This window comes from Diceros bicornis, chromosome 35 (genome assembly GCF_020826845.1).
Source record: "Diceros bicornis minor isolate mBicDic1 chromosome 35, mDicBic1.mat.cur, whole genome shotgun sequence".
Lineage (NCBI taxonomy): Eukaryota > Metazoa > Chordata > Mammalia > Perissodactyla > Rhinocerotidae > Diceros > Diceros bicornis.
In genome coordinates, this window is record NC_080774.1 from 27,361,390 (window position 1) to 27,382,224 (window position 20,835).

The 20,835-nt window shown below is 50.7% G+C and overlaps 1 pseudogene; it reads right to left on the reverse strand.

Annotated features, from left to right (window-relative positions):
- Positions 1-355: 355 nt before the first annotated feature.
- The window catches only part of LOC131398597 (leucine-rich repeat-containing protein 74B-like), a 71,567-nt pseudogene continuing 51,087 nt past the window's right edge, over positions 356-20,835 (reverse strand).

Consider the following 20,835-nt stretch of genomic DNA (forward strand, 5'->3'; position numbering starts at 1 on the left):
AGATTATTTCCAATTTTCATATTATAAATAGCATTTCAGTCAACATCTTTGGACACCAATCTTTTTCTGCATCTCTGGTTATTTCTGTAGAGCAAAATAGACCATTTGGTCAAAAGGCACAGGCAGTTTTAAGGCTCTTGGTGCGTAATGACATATTGCCTTCTGAAAGAGTTATGTCAGCTTGCATTCTCACACGTTGAGTTTGGGAATGCCAGTTGCACACCACCTTATATTTTCATTGTCTCCTGAGGTCACCAGGGCAGGGATTTGGGGCATTTTTGACCCTGTGCTCAGCTCAATGTGTAGCACATTATATGAGTTCGTGTTACACAAATGAGCGAGAGCAGAAGAAGGCCTAGGTTAGTGCAGGGACCATGTGGGCCGAGGAGGGCACAGGTGTCGGAGTCGTGAAGGCTGGCTCTATAGGACTTACCCCCCAGTTGACATGTGGACTCAGTGCAGAATCAGGTGGTATCACGGCATGGAGAGGCCCAGAACTCTCCAGGTGGAAGTTGAAGTGGTCAGTGGAAGATGAGGAAGCCACTCCACAGTCATTTAGGGACAGACGCTGATGGGGATGGTCTGAAGACTTGCAGAAACTCTGTATTGCACTCCACTCTTGGGCAACAGTCTTCATGCAAAGCCCTGGGAGAATGACCTTCACTGAGCTGGAGAGGTCATCAAACTCTGCTCACCTGGAATCCTGAGGAGAAACCCAGGACAAGGCAGCACATCATCACTTTCTGAGAACTTGACTTCTTTTACTTACACACACAGGGCTCCTCAGGACAGCTTCTCTCCTCTGGATGATGATGTCATTACTCCCCAAACTATTAAAATAGGGAAGGAGAAGGGCTCAAGGGGCTTCTGGGGGCCTGCTCTATTTCTTGATCTGGGGGCTGGTTACATAGGTCTATGCTGTTTGGGAGAATTCACTGGGACCTGCCCTTAATCCAGATGCACTTTTCAGCATAAATGTTCTTCCTCAACTAAAAATGGAAACCAGCGAGGTTGGGGGAAGAGAACTAGCACTGAGTCTTTCTCAGCACAGGCCCTTTCCGTAGGGTCTGTCATCTCATCCTGTCTCACAGTGACCCTAGCTGGTAGGTATGAGCCCCGTTTCACACAAACACAAGGCTGAGTCTTGGGAAGGGATTTACATGGACTGTAAGGATTCAGACGTATTCTCCTTAAAGCTGAGGATAAAATCTGGGCTCAGCAGATTAGACTAATGATAACAGTGAAGGAACGGGAAATAGAACATTGTACCTAGACTAGTGCTGATCTCTGATTCAGAATCCAAGATCCAACGTTGATGGATCAGGATTTGGTCCCAGGCCTGTCTGACTCCTAACCACATGGGACTTCCATTATACTAATGCTTCTGTGAATAACCACACATCATAGTGAATAAGCTGTATTGTTGCAGGACAATTTCATACATCACTCCATTGGTTTTAGAATGATAGAGTCCATGCTGACAGGCATTCTCAGAGCAGAGGGAACACGGTCAAGGCAAACTCACCTCTGGCTGTGGAGCCATAGAGACGAGGCAGGTGGAAGGAAACAAGGACCTTCAGCACCAGGTGTCCCAAGCCTGAGGGCTGAACTGTGAAAACACATCTCTGGAGAGGCTTTGACTCAAGTCTGGATGGAAATATATCAGAGTGAGAATAAGCAGTGATTTGGGACTAGACTTTCTTTTAATAATTTGTATTTGGGGATTCTCTCCTTAAGGTTTAACTGCCTTAAAAAATAACATTTTTTCTACATTAAAAAGGCAAAAAAGAGTGAAAAGGGATGCTGATCTCCCTCACAACCACAAAAGTGAATCTTCCTGCACCAGGATCCACCTGCAGGCAGGACGGGCTGGGGGAAGGGACCGCCTTGCAAGGGCTGAACCTGCAAATCCAAACATCAGAGAACAGTGAGCATCGTGTTCCCGAGCCAGCTATTCTCTCTCAGCCAGTGAAGAACAAGGCGGGGGTCTGAGGTGAGCCCAGGGCGGCACCCCAGTCAGGAGCAGGAGTGGAGCCGGAGGGGCGTCATGACCCACATTCAGGCCTGCGTTGGAACGTGGACTGGGCCATGCCGTGGATCTGGGCAGGGCGTTCTAGTTGTCTAATCCCCACTTTCTCCCTTTAAATGGTCCCTCACAGTGTTGTTGGGAGGGACCTAAGTGGGGTTTATGAAAAGCTCCTACAGAGAAATCCAGCAGTTCCAGGGCAGACACTGGATTCTCCTGAACAGACTTGAGAACACCAAAGCAACCTGCACTTTGCCTGGGATTCCTGGACACCTAAGAAACACACACGCGCACATGCTGAGAACAGCTGAGCCCGGGGAGGCCGGGAGAGCAGCGTGCAAGGAAGCAGGGATTCCTCATCTCTGATGACACGGCCAAGGAGGGCCCTACTGTCTCTGCTCAGAAGGCATCTCCACGGACAGAATGCCCCGGGTGAGGCTGCAGGGCAAGGGAGAGAGGAAGGGAGTGAGTGCTGGCTGAGTGCCCACCCAGTGCCAGCTCTGTGCCTGGGACAAAGGTACAGACACAGGAGACACACTCTGCCCATAAAGAGCTCCTGCTGGGGCAGGAGAGGAAAAGGAACATCATAAAAATGCAGCGTGATGGGCCAGCCCCGTGGCTTAGCGGTTAAGTGCACGCAGTCCGCTACTGGCAGCCCGGGTTCAGATTCCGGGCACGCACCGACGCACCGCTTCTCCGGCCATGCTGAGGCTGCATCCCACATACAGCAACTAGAAGGATGTGCAACTATGACACACAACTATCTACTGGGGCTTTGGGGGGAAAAAAAACGAGGAGGATTGGCAATAGATGTTAGCTCAGAGCCGGTCTTCCTCAGCAAAAAGAGGAGGATTAGCATGGATGTTAGCTCAGGGCTGAACTTCCGCACAAAAAAAAAAAAATGCGGTGTGATAAATGCAGCCAGAGAGTGTGCCCCAGCTCTCCATGGAGTAAAGGTCAGATGGGGACAGAGCCCCTGAGCTGAGCTCCACAGGTGAGGTGGGCGGAGACGGGCATTTCAGCAAGAAGAGCAGCAGGAGCAAAGCAGAGGTGAGAACCCGCCCCGTGAGCATGGAGAATCCCAGGCAGCTGGGAGTGAGAGGATGGGTTTCAAAGTGGGAGGGAAGAGGGGCGTTGGCAGAGCCCAGATCCTGATGAAACACTGTGAATGACACACTGCTAAGCTTGGATTTATCCAGAAGGGAGCTGCTGATGGGCTTAGAGGAGGGAGGGCGGGGGCGGGTTTCTGCTTTAGGAAGATCACCTGGGAGCAGGTGGGAAGGAAGGGCTAGAGAGGAGAAAGCAGCAGGACCACAGGACTGGGGGAGGGGAAGTGAGAAGGAGGAGCAGGCAGCCTGGGTACTCTGCAGGAGGTGAGATGGAGGAGGGAAGATGTGGGAAAGAGAGGGAGGGGCGAGTGCTCGGCCCCAGATTCTGAAGGGAAGGAGTCCCCTGACCAAGAGGCAGCCCTTAGAGGGAGACAATGCCTTCATGTCAGACTCTCAGAATCCGATGTGCCTATGGCCCATCAGGGGTACCATCCAGCAGGAGGCTGGAAATGGGGATCCAGAGCTTAAGAGAGAATATGTGTTCAGCCAAGGGCAGGAGAGGAGTGAGCCTCAGGCTGGGGATGGGGGTGCTGCAGGGGACTCTTCTGCCAGTTGAGGGAGCTGAGGGCCAGGCTGGGCTGGATCCCTTTGGAGCTGGTGGTTCTGTCCTCTGAGCACATGCTGTTGGCACAGTGGTCCTCATGGACCTGCTCCACCCTTTATCACACCCTCCCTTCTCCATCTCCTGCTCTCAGCCCTGCTCAGCAGCTCCCTCCCCACTGGCAACCCTGGAGGAAGGAACCCCTTCCTGCTGTGCTCACAAGGCTCAGGTAGGTCTGAGCCTGGGTCCAGCAAGGCCAGAGGAAGAGCAGGGGAGAAGATGAAGGGGAGGGGCTGGCCCGGTAGCATAGCAGTTGTTTGCAAGTTTTGCTTAGGCGGCCCGGGGTACACCAGTTCAGATCCTGGGCACGGACCTATTCACAGCTCATCAAGCCATGCCGAGGTGGTGTCCCACATAGAAGAGCTACAATTCTACAACTATGATACACAACTGGGGCTTTGGTAAGAAAAAAGAAAAAGAGGAAGATTGGCAACAGACATTAGTGCAGGGCCAATCTTCCTCAAAAAAATAAAAAATAAAATAAAATAAAGAAGATGAAGGGGAAGCAAGGGTGCCCTGGCCATCTTGAGCAGAGCAGCACTCCAGTAGGTTGAGAAGGAGGAAGGGCACCTGGGAGGGAAGGATGGAGGGGGAAGAGTCTGCAGAAGTGCATGGGCCAGGCCAGAGATGGGTGAGTGAATGGTTAATTGAAGAAATGGTCACAAGAAGTAGCCAGGAGTCCCCTCCCACTCAGGGCTCTGGAACCTGTGTCCCTTGCTGCCACTGGGATGAGAAGATGTGACAGAGGAGGGATCTGTGTGGACAGGCACAGGCAGGTCTGTGCGGGGCCTCCCCCATCAGACTAGCACTCCCAACAAGAGTCTTCAGTGTCTGGTTGACCCGGAGGCCCAGGCCTAGGATCAGGGCTCCCACCACAGAGATGTGGTTGTTGCTGCAGCAGAAAGACATGTGCATGGTCCTGCCTTGCACACAGATCTCCCCAGGGTCATAGCTGGAGCTGCTGGTGCATCCACGGGGTCAGGCTTCACATTCCAGGAGGAGTGTGGATGTGAATGACCCTCAGAGCCTGGGGGGCTGCCACGTGGCAGCATGTGCCAAAGACACAGCAATCAGGCCCCATGCCCACTTGGGGGCCTCTCAAGGGTAGGGACCCTGAGGCACAGAGCAGAGCAGGGGCCAAGGGGGCTTCAGTGAAGGGTTGTTGGGAGGCTGTGATTGGGAGAAGGGTGGAGCTTATGGATGTGCAGGGAAGATAGAGCCTGAGATGCCACCTTGTGGGCAGGAACCCCAGGTCAGCCCCTGTCAGAGGGCATGGCATCGGCTCCTGTTTCTTGAGGAGGACCCACCAAGGTAGTTGGCACCAGGAGCACTGCAGGCCCCTGAGCCACCCTGGCAGGGACTGAAGCCACCTGTTCCTGAGGCCTGCAAGCCACAACATCCCAGGGAGTAGGTGGGCTGTTGAGAGTGTAATGGGACCCAAGGGTGCCAGGGTGTCATCTCAGGAAGCATCTGCGTAGCCCAACAGTGAGCATGTATCACCAGACTGCACCATGTCCCCAACAATTGAGTGTCTGTGATGTCTGGGGAAGGTGTGTGACGTTCAGTTTCAGATCCGTCAGTAACTGATGTGAGAATGGGCACAGCAAGACAGAACATTGTCCTCATTAAGTGGACTGCGAACATTAAAGTCACTTAAAGAAATATTCTTTAAGCTCTGCTGAAAAGATCCAAGGTTCATTTCTGAAGAGCTACAGAGATGGGGACTTGGCCCCAAAAGACAGGCCAGTGGGGCTGATGGTCAGGGGCCTCATACTTCCAGTCCCCTGGCAAAGGCCAAGGCTCCTGGCCCTTGAAGGTGATTCCAGCTCATGTTAAGCTCAGTGAGTCCTACTGTAACAGCTAGATCTTAAGTTAGCATGAGGGAAGCCACCTTAGGGAAAGGAAGCAATATTGTGACTATGACTCTGACTCACTAGTCTCTGTGAATAGATTCTAGCTTACATGTAGCCTAGATGATTAAGCAGCTTTTGTTGTTGCAAAATACATGATCTGCTAGTTCTATAAAGCTTGCTTACATATATATCCCAGCCGTGATAAGCATAACATTGTTCTCTGAATTCCCGAGGAATATGATGACCTCCAGAAAGAAAAACTCTGCATTGGTACCCATCACAAATGACAGAAGACAGAGATAATGAGGCACCTTGAAGTTCATCACACTGGATAGTCGATATCCCTAAACCCCCTCCTTCCTTGCCCATTTCCCCTATATAACTGTCTCAAGATTCTGTATGACTTTAAGGTGGTTCTTTAGGACACTATTCTACCATCTTCTGATTATGCTACCTAATCATATATACTTTCCTTTCTCAACCACTGACTCATTTGCAATTTATTGACACCAGATTGTGGTGAGCCGAACGAGCCCCTTTTTGCTCAGTTACAATTTCTTGTGACCCAGATGGGACATGACTCTGCCCACGGCTAGTTGACTCCAGGAGAAATCTGAGAACTCTCCCAGAAGCTGCCAGGATGCTCTTTCTCCTGGGGACTGTCTCCTGAGTTCTCCTGATTTTTAACTGCCTTCAACACTTCCTGGTGGCTGAAGAAACAAAAAAAGACTCTGGATTTGTTGGTTTGTTTGTTTTTTCTTCTGGTGAGTTGACAGGTTGAATCTGGAATAGGGTAAGTCACCTTGGGGATGCCCGTGAACTCCCTTCTCCTCCATCTGGGGTCCTTTCCACTGGCAGAGGGGCGATCAGGGGGCACATTCAGAGTGGGAACAGTTGTAGGACCTTCTACCCTAAAACTGGAAACCGGTTCACTGGTGTCTGTTTTTTCTGTATCTGGGTCTGTATGTCTGTCCATCTCTACATAATTCTGAAATGCAGGGAACTCCATCTGTCCCCAAGAAAAGCCCTCTGGGCCACCTCTTGGCTAAATGGGCTGACTTCAGCCATGAGCCCATGTCCAAGAAGAAGATAGTTCCTTTGTAACACCACATGGCCACAAATCCATAGACTCCAGAGAGAAAGTGACCAAAATGGGAGAATTTCACTTTACCCAAACTGATGTATTTGCATATGCAATTGGAAAAAGCTAGCTATAAAATTAAACAATGAATGGGAAGCTTATTTTAATCTTTTGAGGCTTATAAATGAAATCAGGAATACTTTACTGCCTCTTTAAAAGAAAATAATTAAATAATTAAACATGCCAGACTGGGGGATGTCAGCGGCCCTGCTAGCAAAATGAAACCAAAGCTGCTCTCCTGGTGAGCTTCCCCACTTCAACTCTCCCCAAAATTCCTGATCTAAAATTAAGCAAGTGAAAATAAGTAAACTTTTGAGATAATTTGGAATTATATCGGTCATTCTGGGGAGCCTCTGTTTCAGATGAGGCCACCTTAAGGGGATATCCTTAAAAGAGAGGATTCAAAACATCTCATGATGGGATGCAATCTTTGATTAATATAAAGAAACTTCTAAAAGACAAAGTTATTTCAAAAACAGCTGTAAAAAGGCCTTACAGCAAAAAAAAGAATCTTTAGTAAATATTTTTGGCTATCTGAGCAGATCCACCTGCTAGAAAATAATTTAGATCTAGCTATTCTTTTGAGTTTTGTACCCGAGACCTGGTTAAAATTTTGAAGATCTCTGTGTTTATCTGTCTCTACATGTATTTGTCTGCCTCTGGATAGGACAGTTTCTGAAGGAGCTCTATTTAATTGGCTTGGAGTAAACACTTTTATAAGTTATTTCTAATTGTAATAGAAACTAGCCCAGATGTCTGTCAAGTTAACATGATATAAAATAATCTTTGCTAAATGAAAGCTTGTTTAAGTTTGTTGGTTTAATTGAAATAAATATGTTTTCAGAGTTATCAATATTGGATATTATGCAAACATGTTATCTCTGTTATAAAATTCATCAGCAAAAGTAATAACAGAATAATAACTGTTTCTGTCTGATGTCTCATGAGGGTTTTGTAAACAATATAAATATAATTATTTGGAACAAGTACACTAAATAGGTGTAAAAAGGATGAAAGTTCTTGGGGTACATTTTAACAATAATTATGTGTTATGGTGTATACACTTAAAACAATTCAAGATGATGGATAACTGTTTTAATGTCACATAAAGTTTTTGAGAGTACTCTAAACATGATTGTTGAGAACAAATAATTTAGGTGGATAAAAACATGTAGGAGTTTTTGGGGTGCAATAATTTTGTTTCATGGTTTGTATACTTGAAAAACAACTTCCAAAATCTTTTTGGTAACTTGAAACTTTAGAGTTTTGCTAAATTAAGTTAAATGATAAAAATTGATTGAGTATCTGGGTCATTTCCACACAAGATAAAATATTAAAACTTGATTACTAAGCATAGATATTTCTGCCTTTGGTTTCTTATCTCAAAGAAGCTAAAAGATACTTGAGTTTATTGATAAACGTGTTTTGTGCATGCCAAGGAATTTTCTATGAGAAAGCATATATTTCTGGAAGGTCTCTATACAAGGAAAGTAAAATGTACATTTTCAGTAAAGAAGGTATAAAAAAAATAGAGATATTTTTGTTTGTCTTGTTAAGAAAGAGAAATTTATCCTAAAGTACTAGGAGAGAAAAAAAAGGAAAGAAGACATGGGACAAATTCTGAATGTAAAAAGTAAGTGGCAGAAGGTTTGCGGTAGTAAAACCCTGAAGAGTTTTGTGCGTGGTCAAGTCGGCTAAAGTAAGCTGCTGGAAAATTAGAATTTGGCTTTCTCTCTTATAAAGGTAGTTTTCTTAAACTTTTGGTCTGCTCTTGATAAAAAGGTTATAAAAGGTTTTTCTTTACCTTTGAACAAGTTTACCTAAAAGACAGAAAATCTATGTTTTGTTAAAATAATTTCCTATGTTCAAAAGGACTGAGGTCTCTCTACTAGGGTTCTTTTGACTGTTTTAACTCTGTGTTTGCCTTTGACTGTTTCTGTTGTCACCTTGATTAAATGGATAACTAGGCATTGTTTCCTATTTAACCAAGTGTTTTAAAGCCTTTTGATATTTTTGACAAACTTCTCCCAAAATCAAAGTCTTTCTTTTCACTTAAAAAGGAAACTTTGAAAATTTCCAATTAGCCCAGGGATGTCTCAATGAATTTGTTCTCTTTTTCTATAAGGAGAAAGATATTGGGGCCGGGCCACTGCTGCAGCAGTTAAGTGTGTGTGCTCTGCTGGGGGGCCTGGGGTTCGCAGGTTTGGATCCCGGGTGCGCAACAATGCACTACTTGTCAAGCCATGCTGTGGTAGCATCCCATGTAAAGTAGAGGAAGATGGGCACAGCTGTTAGCCTAGGGCCAATCTTCCTTAGCAAAAAGAGGAGGATTGGCATCACATGTTAGCTCAGTGCTGATCTTCCTCACAAAAAAAAAAAGAGAGAGAGAAAGAAACATATTAAACTAATCAGACTTATTTGGTATGTTAAATTACATGGAAAACATTATCCAATAAATGATCATAAGTCTTCCTGGTTACATTGTGTGAGTAAATTTTATTAATATAAGTGTTTTAAAAATTATATAACATTCCAAAAATTCTGATCTGTCCTGGTTGTCAGTGATAATTCTAGTTATTATCTCAAAATGTTGTATGTTACAGAAATAGCCAAGTGTCTTTATGAATTGCCATTTTTTAATGTGTTGTCATTTGCAGAAGGTTGTTGTTTTACTCTGATGTTTTTGCAAATATGTTTCATCTTCAGAGGGATTCATGGAAAGGACTCTGACATTTGCTCTAGAATGCAGATGTCTGACAAATTTTCAGATTATGAAAATGAGCTGAGTAAAAAAATATTTAAAAACCTTAACAGAGAAACCGATGGCCTCATGAAACTGCTACCAGAAGATCAAAAGTTGATATCATGGGACTGAATAAGTTGATGAGGATAATTATAATTTTTACGACTTTTTGTTTGAAATATTGCTGATTTTTTAATGTTTTTGGGGGGAGTTTAAGGAAAACTCCTAAGCTAACTATGGTTTATAACAATTTGGTAAATTATACTTTTGTAAACAGAATTGAAACATTTACCTTTTTCTCCATACCTCATCCATCCAGTATTTGGAAACTAAGTGAATCAGTATTAGTTTCATGGAAATATGGTTGTTTGCATAAGTTCAATAATAATCTGTTCTCCTTATAGCAGGACACAACTGGAAAGATTGGTTATATTACCAAGGCTTTTACTGGAATGTCATATTTGAGAAAAACATCCATAAACTCAGATATGACCATACAGCTTTGAGAAACAAAGATTGCACTTTATGAAATAAAGCCATTTGGAAATATTGGCCTGGTACTTTGCTTACAGGGTTCCCAGAAACATTTCCAGTTGAGTAAGGAAAGTTGCTCCTCTGGCAGGTACAGAGAACCCCAGGATATTTTGGGGACCTCAAGAAGAGAGGAATTCACCCAAATCTATAGGTATTGCAGGCAGAGTCTGATGACAAGTCCTTGGCTTAGGTTTCCTGGCCTTGAGAGGCCTTTAAAATTCAATCTGAGAGTCCTTATAAAAAGTTCCAGCAAAACAGATTTAAAAGAGCCTATATGATCAATTGCTGTTCTTGCTGTGCTTATGTAAATAATTGGGCCAGCTTTATTGAAACCAGACTTATTTTGAAAACCAATAAGTCTTCATTTGGCTATCTTTGGTAAAAATTAGGGTCATTTTAGAGAGAAAAATTACGTTTCAGTGGAGACTAAAATACAAATTTGTGGATATTGGATTCTGGTTCTGTTAATTGTCTTTGAGGTTTTTGTTTTCTATCTGTAAACTGGACTGGATCCTGAATTCTTCTAGTTTCCTCAAATATCGGGTACAGATCTCCAAATTAATATTTTCAATATTTTTCTGTCCTTTTCATTTGGAATCATTGAAAACTAAAACCACCCTTTTTCCTGAAGCCCTGCAAACTAAAGTTGGACAACACTGATATAAAATCCTATTTAACATGGGAACTAGAACTTAGACCTGACTCTGCAGTACAGGTCTAGAAACTGCTTGGCTATAAGAGAAATTAGCTTTCCTTAATGAAGAATTAGCACAGACCCTAAACCAAACTAGACAAGCATATCATAAATTGCTGATCACAGTAGACAGTGGGGGAAAGACAATTGTCCAGTTGGTCAATGAATATGAACATACATGTACAGGATTCATAAGTGGCGTGACCTGCTTTTTTTCTGCTCTCTCAACCTCACCATCTACCCCCTCTGGAACCATTGTCCTGGTGTGCCATCATTTTCCTTTTCTTCCTTTGTTGGAAATGTAGAAAATGTTGTTGCTGGTGTCTCCAACGATATTGTTGGTCCCTATCAAAACAATCAGGAGAACAAATAGTCTTAATGAAGGTCAGAACTAACCCTCAGTTCCAAGAATGACACAATTTAAAAGACTTGCTTTGACCCACATTGTCAGTTTAAGCTTCCATAGTCGTCCCCCTTGACACCACCCTCATCAGCAGGAGGTAGCCAGAAGGTATCAACAGCCTTATTCCCAAGTATTTCATAAGATTATGAAGTTACAACTGACAGTGGGAAATTGTAACAGCTAGATCTTAAGTTAGCATGAGGGAAGCCACCTTAGGGAAAGGAAGCAATATTGTGACTATGACTCTGACTCACTAGTCTCTGTGAATACGTTCTAGCCTATCTGTAGCTTAGACAATTAAGCACCTTTTGCTTTTGCAAAATACATGATCTGCTAGTTCTATGATGCTTGCTTACATATATCTCCCAGCCGTGATAAGCATAACTTTGTTTTCTGAGTTCCCCAGGAATATGATGACCTCCAGAAGGAAAAACTCTGCATTGGTACCCACCACAAATGACAGAAGAAAGAGACAATAAGGCGCCTTGAATTGCATCACACTGGATGATCGATATCCCTAAACCCCCTCCTTCCCTGCCCATTTCCCCTATATAACTGTCTCAACATTCTGTATGACTTTAAGATGGTTCTTTAGGACACTAATCTGCCATCTTACAATTATGCTGGCTAATTGTATATACTTTTCTTTCTCAACCACTGAATCATTTCCAATTGATTGGCGCTGGATTGTGGTGTGCAGAATGAGCCCCTTTTTGCTCGGTTATACTGTGTTTTCTGCCAGGGTTGGTCCAAGCATCTGCCCTTCAGAAACAGCAAGAGAGACCTTCTTATCCACTGTCTATTCCTTCAAAAGATGATACTGATGCCCGCTGTGTGCCAGGGTCTCTGCTGGGCATGAGAGTCATGGAGTTGAACGCAGCGTGGGCGTGCCCTGCCCTCAAGGGTTTCACATTTAGTGGGGGAGACATAAATACAAATTAATGGGATGTGAGCTATTCTAGACTACAAACAGGGAGGCGTGGAAGAAGAGTTGGGGCTAACCCTACCTGGGGAGGGGTTCAGGAAAGTGAGGACAGAGGAGATAACCTTGAAGACTGTGGGACTCCCCATGCACATGTGCATGCATAGTGGAGAGCCGACACAGGAAAGAGCGAATTTGTGGAGGCCAAGTGAGGATGGGGCACTTGTGGAAATGCACACAGGCCTGGTGCTGGTGCGGGGGGGAAGCCAATGAAATGAGGTAGGAGCCATGGGCACTTGAGAGATGCTAAGAGCCTTGAATGCTAGGACAAGGGCCTTGGGCACTGCCCTATCAGGGGTGAGGAGGCAGGGACGGCTTTAAGAAGTGACAAGGCTGGATTCCTTAGCGGTGGGTGTAGGGGATGGACTGAGGTGGACAGGGGCAGAGACGAGAGGCCAGGGGACTGTCGGGAGGTGTGTGCCATAGTCTATAGGCAAGAAGTGACAAGGTATGTGCAGCTGTGGTGGAGAGGAGGCAGGGGTGGTAGAGAAAGGAAAGTGGGGCCCTGTGGGGTTAAGAAACCCTGAGAGATATTCAGCATGTAAAATGGCCAGCAGCCAAACCCACCCACCCACCTCTCCATTCTGTCAGCACTCAGCGAGTCTGGCCTGCGTCCAGGTCTCAGAAGTGCTGGGACCAAAGTGCCTTCAGGCTGTCCCCTGTGTGGAACTGTTGACCCCCTTCTTCACCTGGCTAACAACACCTCATCCTTCCAACATGGGGTCACGGTGTCAGGAAGGCTTGCCCACCTGGCTGAGCTGGGCTGCCTTAGGCCCCATGTCCACTGTGATTACATCCTTCCAGGCTCTGACCATTAGGCATCTCTGCCTGGCCAGTCTCTCCTGCCATCCTAGGAGGCCCTCAGGGACCTGAATTTGACACTCTCCGTGGTCCCAGCACCGAGTACATGTCTAGTAAGGCTGGTTTGAAGAAACATACAGAGGAAAACAGATGCACTGACTGAGCAGGATGCTCAGCCAGCCCGCGGGGCCAGAACAGGCTGGGCAGACACTTTCAGAACCTTGGAGAGCTCCCCGCAAGGCGGGGAGGCCCCTGTGCTGCCTCCCTGAGAACAGGGCTCCAGACTCCACGCCCAGCACTGGGTCTGACTCCCGCAGTTTCTCAGATAGGGGTACTTTCATCCTCCTCAGACACTTCCAGGGTTGGGAGGAGAGAGCAGTGGTCTCCCACTTTGTAGCGAAGCCCCTTCTTTGCTGAATAGCTAGAAGGTGAGAAGGTTCTACAGGCAGGAATCAGCCTCTTGTAGATCCAATGCTTGGTCTTCATGACCCCTGCAGACAACCTATGTGGCAGGTGCTACAATCGCCGTTGGTTAGGTGGGGAGACTGAGACCCAAGCTCCTTCACCCTCCAGGGAGTCAGGCCCACCCACAGATCCCCACCTGGGGAATCAAAATGGCCCTGCTGAGTCTGTCCTTTTCGAGGATGAAAACCACCCCCCTCCTGTATTTGTGCTGCCTCCACAGAGCCTTAGCCAGCCCCCTCCCTCCTGACTGCCTCTCTGGTGCTCACCCCATGACCGTGCAGGCCCAGAGGGACACCTATAGTGGATTGTTGAAAGTCTGAAATGAGCTTCTCTTTTAATTTCACCTACTTCCCACAATAATTTTCTTAGAAGGTAAACTGGCTCTGTAACAGTTAGATTCTATGGCTGATTCTCACAGGCCAAGGCTGGTGCCGCTCCATGTGCTCTAAGCAGTCTGACAGAGCAGTGACTCCCAAAATTTCTCAATCAGGAAAATCTCCTGGGGCACCAGCTAAAATGCAGATGCACAGGCATGCCCCCAAGAGTCTGGTTCAGCAGGTCCAAGGCTCAGGAATCTTTATTCCTAACCCACGGTCCAAAGTGATTCTTATAATTGATTGGAGTGGTTGAGGATAGACAGGTAGAACTGCAGGTACCTTGCAAAGCAGACTGCCCATGCCAAGGCCCTGGGGCATGAGAGAATGTGGTGAGATCAGGGAATCCCCCTGTTGTCCTCCACAGACTCAGAATAGAATCTTTATGCCTTTTGCCATGATTTGTAGTCCTGTAACCCCCTCACCTCTCCATCCCACAGCCTGGCCACTCTGCCCTGGCCCAATAGCCCAGTCACACTGGTGTCCGTCAGTCTGAGAAACAGGCCTGCATGTCCACTGTTCCTCTGCTTCAAATGTGCTCCCTCTGGTCTTGCAATGTCTGATTGTTCCCCACCCTGCACATTTCAGCTTCAATGTCACCTCCTCACAGAGGCCTCCCTTGCCACCCACCCAAGCAGGGATGCCCATTCTTCTCTAGAATCATGCCCTGTTTGTTTCTTTTGTAGCACCAATAATCATGGAGAACGACCTTGTTAATGTGTGTTCCCTGAGGCTCAGAGTGGTCCTGCCAACCTCCACTTGCCCCTGCCCCAGGATGATGGGCCCCACAGTAGCCTAGGCTGGATGGGACATGCTGGGTCACTCAGCTGGTCATAGCTCACGTCCAGGGACTTCAGGCCCGTGTGGGCCAGCAGGAGTTCAGCAAGATACTTGGACGCCTGCTCCTCCAGGCCGTTCCCTGCCAGCTCTACTCTCTGCATGGCCGGGTTCAGCGTAAGGGCAACACACACAGCCTGGGCGGCCACCGCTCCCAGCTGGTTCTCTGACAGCTCCACATCTGGGGGCCAGCACCCCAGTCAGTGGGATCCAAAGTCAGAGACCACCCTCCTCCACCCTCCTCCATCCCACAAACCTCCAGGCCTGAGGCAGTGGCAGGGGCTTTGCAGGCGGACTGTCCTGGGGTTGCATGGCAACTCTGCAACCCATCTGCTGGATGCCCCACCCCCACCCCACATGCCCACAAGCTTCTTTGTCAAGGGACTAAACCCCCACCTTTGTGGTGCTGTGGAGGATGCTGTGATGGGGCTGCAGCCACACTGTTGATGACTCCACCCTGGCAGCAATATAACCCCCAGCAGAATCCCTCATGGCTGCATCTCTGGAGATTGTCAATGACAGCCTAAATGGCCCTGCACAGAGTACTTATGTGGGTCAGACTCTGCCGAGCTTTTAATGCTCATCACAACCCAGAGGGCTAAGCGGCATTGTTGGTCCATTTCAGAGATTGGAAACTGAGGCTCAGCGAGGTTGAACTGCTTGCCCAGGGTCACCCTGCTGGCAGAGGCGGCCTTTGGATCCAGCCCCGCCAAACTCCCACTCAGCTCTCCCTCCTCTTGCACTGTCAGCCCCCGTCTCTCTGTGCCAAAGGACTCTCCCACGCTGTACTCAGGCATTGGGAAGCCACTGTCTGCAGGGGGTGCTGTCCAGCTGAGGAGGGGGTGGATGGGTGGGGTGGCTCAGGAAGGGAGTGGCATCTAGCCTTGTGTGGACCACAGAGGGTCTAACTCCACCCCCACCCACCCCACCCTGTGATGAGGCCCCTCTCCCAGCAACACCAGCAGGCCCAGGGATAGAAGGCCTGGCTGGGGGGGAGGTCGACACCCCTCAGGAAAGGGAAGACTCAAGCCTGCCCACCTGTCTCTGGATTAGCACCTACCATAGATGCTGTTGCTTTTGCTCAGGGCACCTGCCAGGGCCTCTGCACCGGCCCCACAGAGCCTATTGTATGGAATCCAGCCACTTGACATGGGGATTGGAGGTCAATGCAGAAGGGAGAGCCCGTGGCCCCATGGCACCGAGGGGTCTGAGAGGCCTGGCCCTTCCCAGAGCTGAAGGTCCCACACATAGCTTGTCACTACCCGGGCTCCTGTTGCCAGGGCTGAGCCCGCTCGATGCTCTCCAACTGGAAGGCCAACTCCTTCCCACATGCCCAGGGGTCTCTTGCTTCTCCTTCTAGGCTCCACCAGACCTCCTAGAGCCTTCCCTGACCCCTCAGTGCATTAGGGTCCCCTGAAGGCTCCCCAACACTTACACTGATCTCCATCAGAGCCCGGGTCCCACTGTCCCCCAGATATGGGGGATGGGACATACCTGGCACAGAGCAAGGCTGGGGAATGTGTGGGATGGGCTCAGGGAGGGCCACTCCCATGGCTGCTCCTCCCAGGTCCTCCCCTCCATGCCTGGCCCAAGGTCCCTCCAGGGGTACCTGGGGCCCCAGGCCACGGTGCCACAGGCTCAACTCTGGGGTGCGTCCCTGGCGCAGGAAGCAGGGGGCAGGCACGACTCTGTGGGCCCAGCAAGACCTCAGGTGGAGGGCGTCCTTGACCAGTTCTCCAAGCCAGTGGGCGCCTGATAGACACAGGGGTCCATGTGGCCCCCTCCCCAGGCACAGTCGCCTGCCTCCTCTCCTGCCCTCTGTCACTACCCAGCCTGTTTCCCTCTACAGGCATTACTTCCTGTGCTAGTGGGGACTCCTGCCCCATATACAGATGGGGACATGGAGGTTCAGAGAAAGCAAATCCTTTCCCCAAAGTCACACAGCGAGTAGTAGCTGATCCCGGCAGAGCCAAGCTTAGGACCCTGCCTGTCTGACACTGTGTGCATGCTGTGTCTTTTCTATTGGATTGGATATCACACGTGATTTATGAACATTTTATAGGGGAATACACTGAAATAATTCTAAGTTCTATACGTCCATCAGTTTAGTTTTTCCTGTGGGCTGGGAAAACCCAGCCCTGATCCCATTTCAGGAAGGAGTGGGGCACCCCTTTTTAGACTTTTTGGCTAGGTTTCTGCATTTTAACATCATTCTGGAAGCGGGTTCTGAGAGTGGAACAAATGATGCTGCCAAGAGCATTTCTGGGAGGGCCTGGGGTTGGAGGGGCCGCCGGCCTCCGTGAAGGGGTCCCACAGAGGGATGCACTCTCTGCTGGACAGGGTTCCCCTGCCCCCTCGGACCCAGCCTGTCCCCTCCACTCCTAACTAGAAGCCCCCAAGGTGCCTGGGACACCTGTCTTCATGTCAGAGTCTGAATCCGCATCTGAACCCTCCTCGGCCTCTGGGACCCCCGCAGGACGCCCAGCAGCTGCCACCGCCACCTCCTCCTGCTCCTTGTTCTCCCCAGACCTCTCACAGGGACCCCTCATGGTTCCGCCCATTTCACCGTCCTGGGCACTGAGGCTGGGACTGAGCCAGGACTCTCCTAGAGCACATCCGGGGGTGTTGGCGGAACCGCCGGCTGCATGGACCAACGAATGTGGCGTGCAGTGAACAAGTGCCCCTGGCAGCCAGTAGAGAAGCGCTCACCTGGGGCATTCGCCCCAGCAACCCCATGTTGTTGTTGCCGCAGAAACCGCCGCTGGCGGGCACTGCACTTGACCCCGCTCCTGGCCAGGGCACAGAAGGGCGTGCACCACGGGACAGGCGCAGGGCTGGGCGCCTTGCCGGCGCTTGTTCCCCCTGCCGTCCCGTGTGGGTCCAGCATCGCCCCCTTCCGCGGACTGGCGACCGTGCCTGACTCCAGAGTCGGGCTTTAGTCCCTGTGCTAAGGGCGTGGGGCAGCTCTGCCGGGCATCGCACAGGAAGTCCTGAGAACCTTGCAGAGCCAGCCACCCTCCTCTCTGGAGCCAGAGTCCTGCTCCCGCTCTGTGGATCCCAGTTCTCTCTCTTGCTCCAGCGTCGCAAATGCGGCTTCCTCCTCCAGGAACATTCCTCCCCAGCTGTGCTTGTAGAACTTCAGAATCTGCAGGTGTCAGCTCAGAGGTGCCTCCTTCCTTATGCTTTCCTTGGCCGCTCCTCTGGGCTCCTGTCTCCTCCTATTCCCCTCTCAAAGTACCTATAACACCTGTCATCCCCTCAGCGCCCAAGGAAGTGAGGCCAAAGGGCAGGGGAGAGGGGCTGCTCCTCGCTGAGTCCCAGGGCCAGGCAGAGGGAGTCAGAGAGGAAGGGAGGCCCAGGGCAGCTGGGGGTGGGGACTGAGCCCAGAGCGGGGGTGGGGCTGGGTCCTGCCCCCAGTGGGAGTGTCCTTTTACCAGCTGCTGGCCTGGCCTGGTCTGGGCGCCTGCTTTTCCTCCTGTTCAGCTGGGGCTGCAGCTGCTCTGCTGACCCTGCTCCCTGGCAGCCAGCAGGAGCTGAGGGCATGGGACCCGCAGGGGCTGTGACCGGCTGGGGGCTTCTGGATTACAAACTGAGAGGTAGGTGATGACCAGGAACTGGGAGGTTGGCGCCCCACAGAGGCTGCTGCAGCTCGGGGTCATGGTCTCCGTGGTGGGGTAAGAGAGTGGCTCCTGGGCAAGCTGGCTGGAGGGACCGTGACTGGTCCTGCTGGGCTGAGGGAGGGGTGTGACTCCTCAGGGGCTGGACTGGTGGCAGTGGAGGCGACAGGCTGGGACAGGGTGGGGGCAGAAGGAAGGATCTCCGTCTGTCTCAAGGCAGCAGGTACAAGAGCAAGCCGCGTGCTCGTGTCCTCCTGTGTGCCCACCTGCCTCCTTTCCTAGGCCTTGTCCCCAGCTCCATGTTGGGCTCTGGGCACAGAGCAGGATGGGTCTCACTCTGCCCAGGAGGCCCTGGGAGGGGCAGGAGGTAGTCCCTGACACCTGTGAGAGCTGGAGCCCTGGGGCCGCTGAGACAGACCACAGCTGTGGCTGGATCAGGGGAGCCTTTAAGGAGGGAGCTGGGTCTGGCTGGGGCAGGGGAGGGTGAAGGCTGGGGAAGGAGGTGGTGGTGGGCATGTGGGTCTGAGAGCATTGGCTCTCTGATGCGTGGCCGGGGCTTCTGGCCTGTGCAGGGTGTTTGGGGTGGAAATGAGGCTGGAGAAGAGGCAGGGGCCCTGAACGCTGTGCTGGGAGCCTACAGGGTGTGTAGGGGCTGGGTGGGTGGGGCCCAGCTCTGCCACTGCTCACCGAGTGCTGGGGACACACCACACTGCCCATCACCTCCTCCCCACGTGGGCCCTCCTCGCCACAAAAGGTTACTAGGAGCAGGACGTGGATCCCAGATTTCCGTAATCACCAAACTCAAAGGGGTTTCCTTGTCCCAGATCGAGGAGCTGCAGAACAGGCTGTTGGATGTGGCTGAGTTCGTGAAGCTGCCACAGGTGGGTGCCTTGGTGCTGCTGCCAGGTGCTGAGACCTCTGACCCCACCCATGCAGAAAGTGTGTACAAGAGGGGCATGTGATGCCAGAGGGGGTGCTGGCGCTGTCACAGTCCGGGTTCAGGAAGGGCCTGACAGAGGAGTGGCCTTGGACACGGCTGAGGGATGTGTAAGAGGTTTCCAGGTGGACAATGGGACGGAGCAGGAAGCCAGGCCCGAGGTACTGCATTCACAAAGGCTGCACCTGGAAGAGTGGGGGGTCTGGGAACTCAAGGCTTGAGCTTGAGGGAGGGGTGGAGGGGCAGGGGGCCAGGGCCTGGTGCTCCTGAGTGCTCTCCTCCCTGACCTGGGGCCCTGTGGTCTGGCTCCTCTGCTCTTCCCACCCTGCATTTCTGGCCCCTTCTCCCTCCACCCAGATCCTCTACAGCCCCAGTTTCCACCTCTGTTCTGTTGATGTCCCAGTTGTAGCCCCGGTGACCACCTGCCCTGCGCACAGCTGCCTCCTGATGCACACCTACCACGTCCAAGGAGAAACCCTCTCCCTCTCCCAGTGCAGCCTCTTTTCGTCCACTGAGGGCCATGCCGTCTACCAGGACCAAAGCTGGACCCAGCTCCCCACCTCCCTGCTGTCCATTCCCAAACCCTGTCGGGTTTCCCTGCTGCCCCCGCTGTGCCTGTGGTCTGCTTGTGGGCCCCCAGGTGCGCTCCCTGCAGCAGCCAGGCTGAGCCCTCACAGGTGACACCATCAGAGCCTGCCAGCCCTTGCTTTCCACCCTGGGACGGTTCCTTCTCCAAGATGGTGGCCACCAAGTCCCTGTAGATCCTGACCACTGCCACACCCCTGCCCTCTGCCCAGCCCTCCCCTCCCCTTCCCTGGTGTGCATCCCCCCAAATGTGCAGAGCTGTCACACACAGCACACAGGTGGCAGGCCACCCGTCTCCACAGCCACCCTGCCTTTGTCCCAGGCAGAGCTCACCACCTGCTCCCCTTGTCCCTGGCCATGTGTGCAATGAGGGCTCCACTCTCCACTAGCCTGGGTGGGCGCCCAGCCCAATTTGGCTCTGGATCTTCAGTGCCTAGAAGCAGGAAGCTCTTGGAAAATTCTGGGTGAGCGAATTTGAGCGAATATGAAAAATATCTTGCCTCAGAGAGGCGGACAGGGGCTCAGAAATGGCCAGAATCCCAGCCAGCCTCCCACCTCTGCCTCAACTTGCCTCACTGGAGGTGTTTTCCTGAGGCACAGGGTTGATGACTGGATGGGCCAGGACCCCCTCCCTCACAGACCCGGCTGCCAGCTTCTGGCCTCTCTCACTGAGGAAGCCAAACAGGGGCCCACCCTGACCCTTGCCTTCCAGGGAGAGAACGTGTTCTTCTTGGTGACCAATTCCCTTGTGACACCAGAACAAGTTCACGGCGGATGCCCAGAGGTAAGGCTGCCTGAGAGCCTCCCAGTGGGTCCCTGTTCCTCCACCAGCCCTGGGTCACCAGGAATGTCCCCCCTTCTCCTTCCCGGGTGACTGAGGGCTCAGTATGGGCTACCTATCCCAGACACTCTGCTTTTCATGAATCATTTCATTCGCTCCCAAAAACACCCTGCCTGGCAGGAATTACTGCAGTCCCTATGTAAGATGAGAGGACTGAGGCCCAGCCAAGTTGAGTCACTGACCCAAGGCCTCCCAGCCCCACCTGGGGACTCTGCACCACTGAGCAGTATGCCTCCAGATCCTTCCACTGTTGTTCTCTGTGAAGTGTCCGGGACCCTCCCCATCCTGTCCT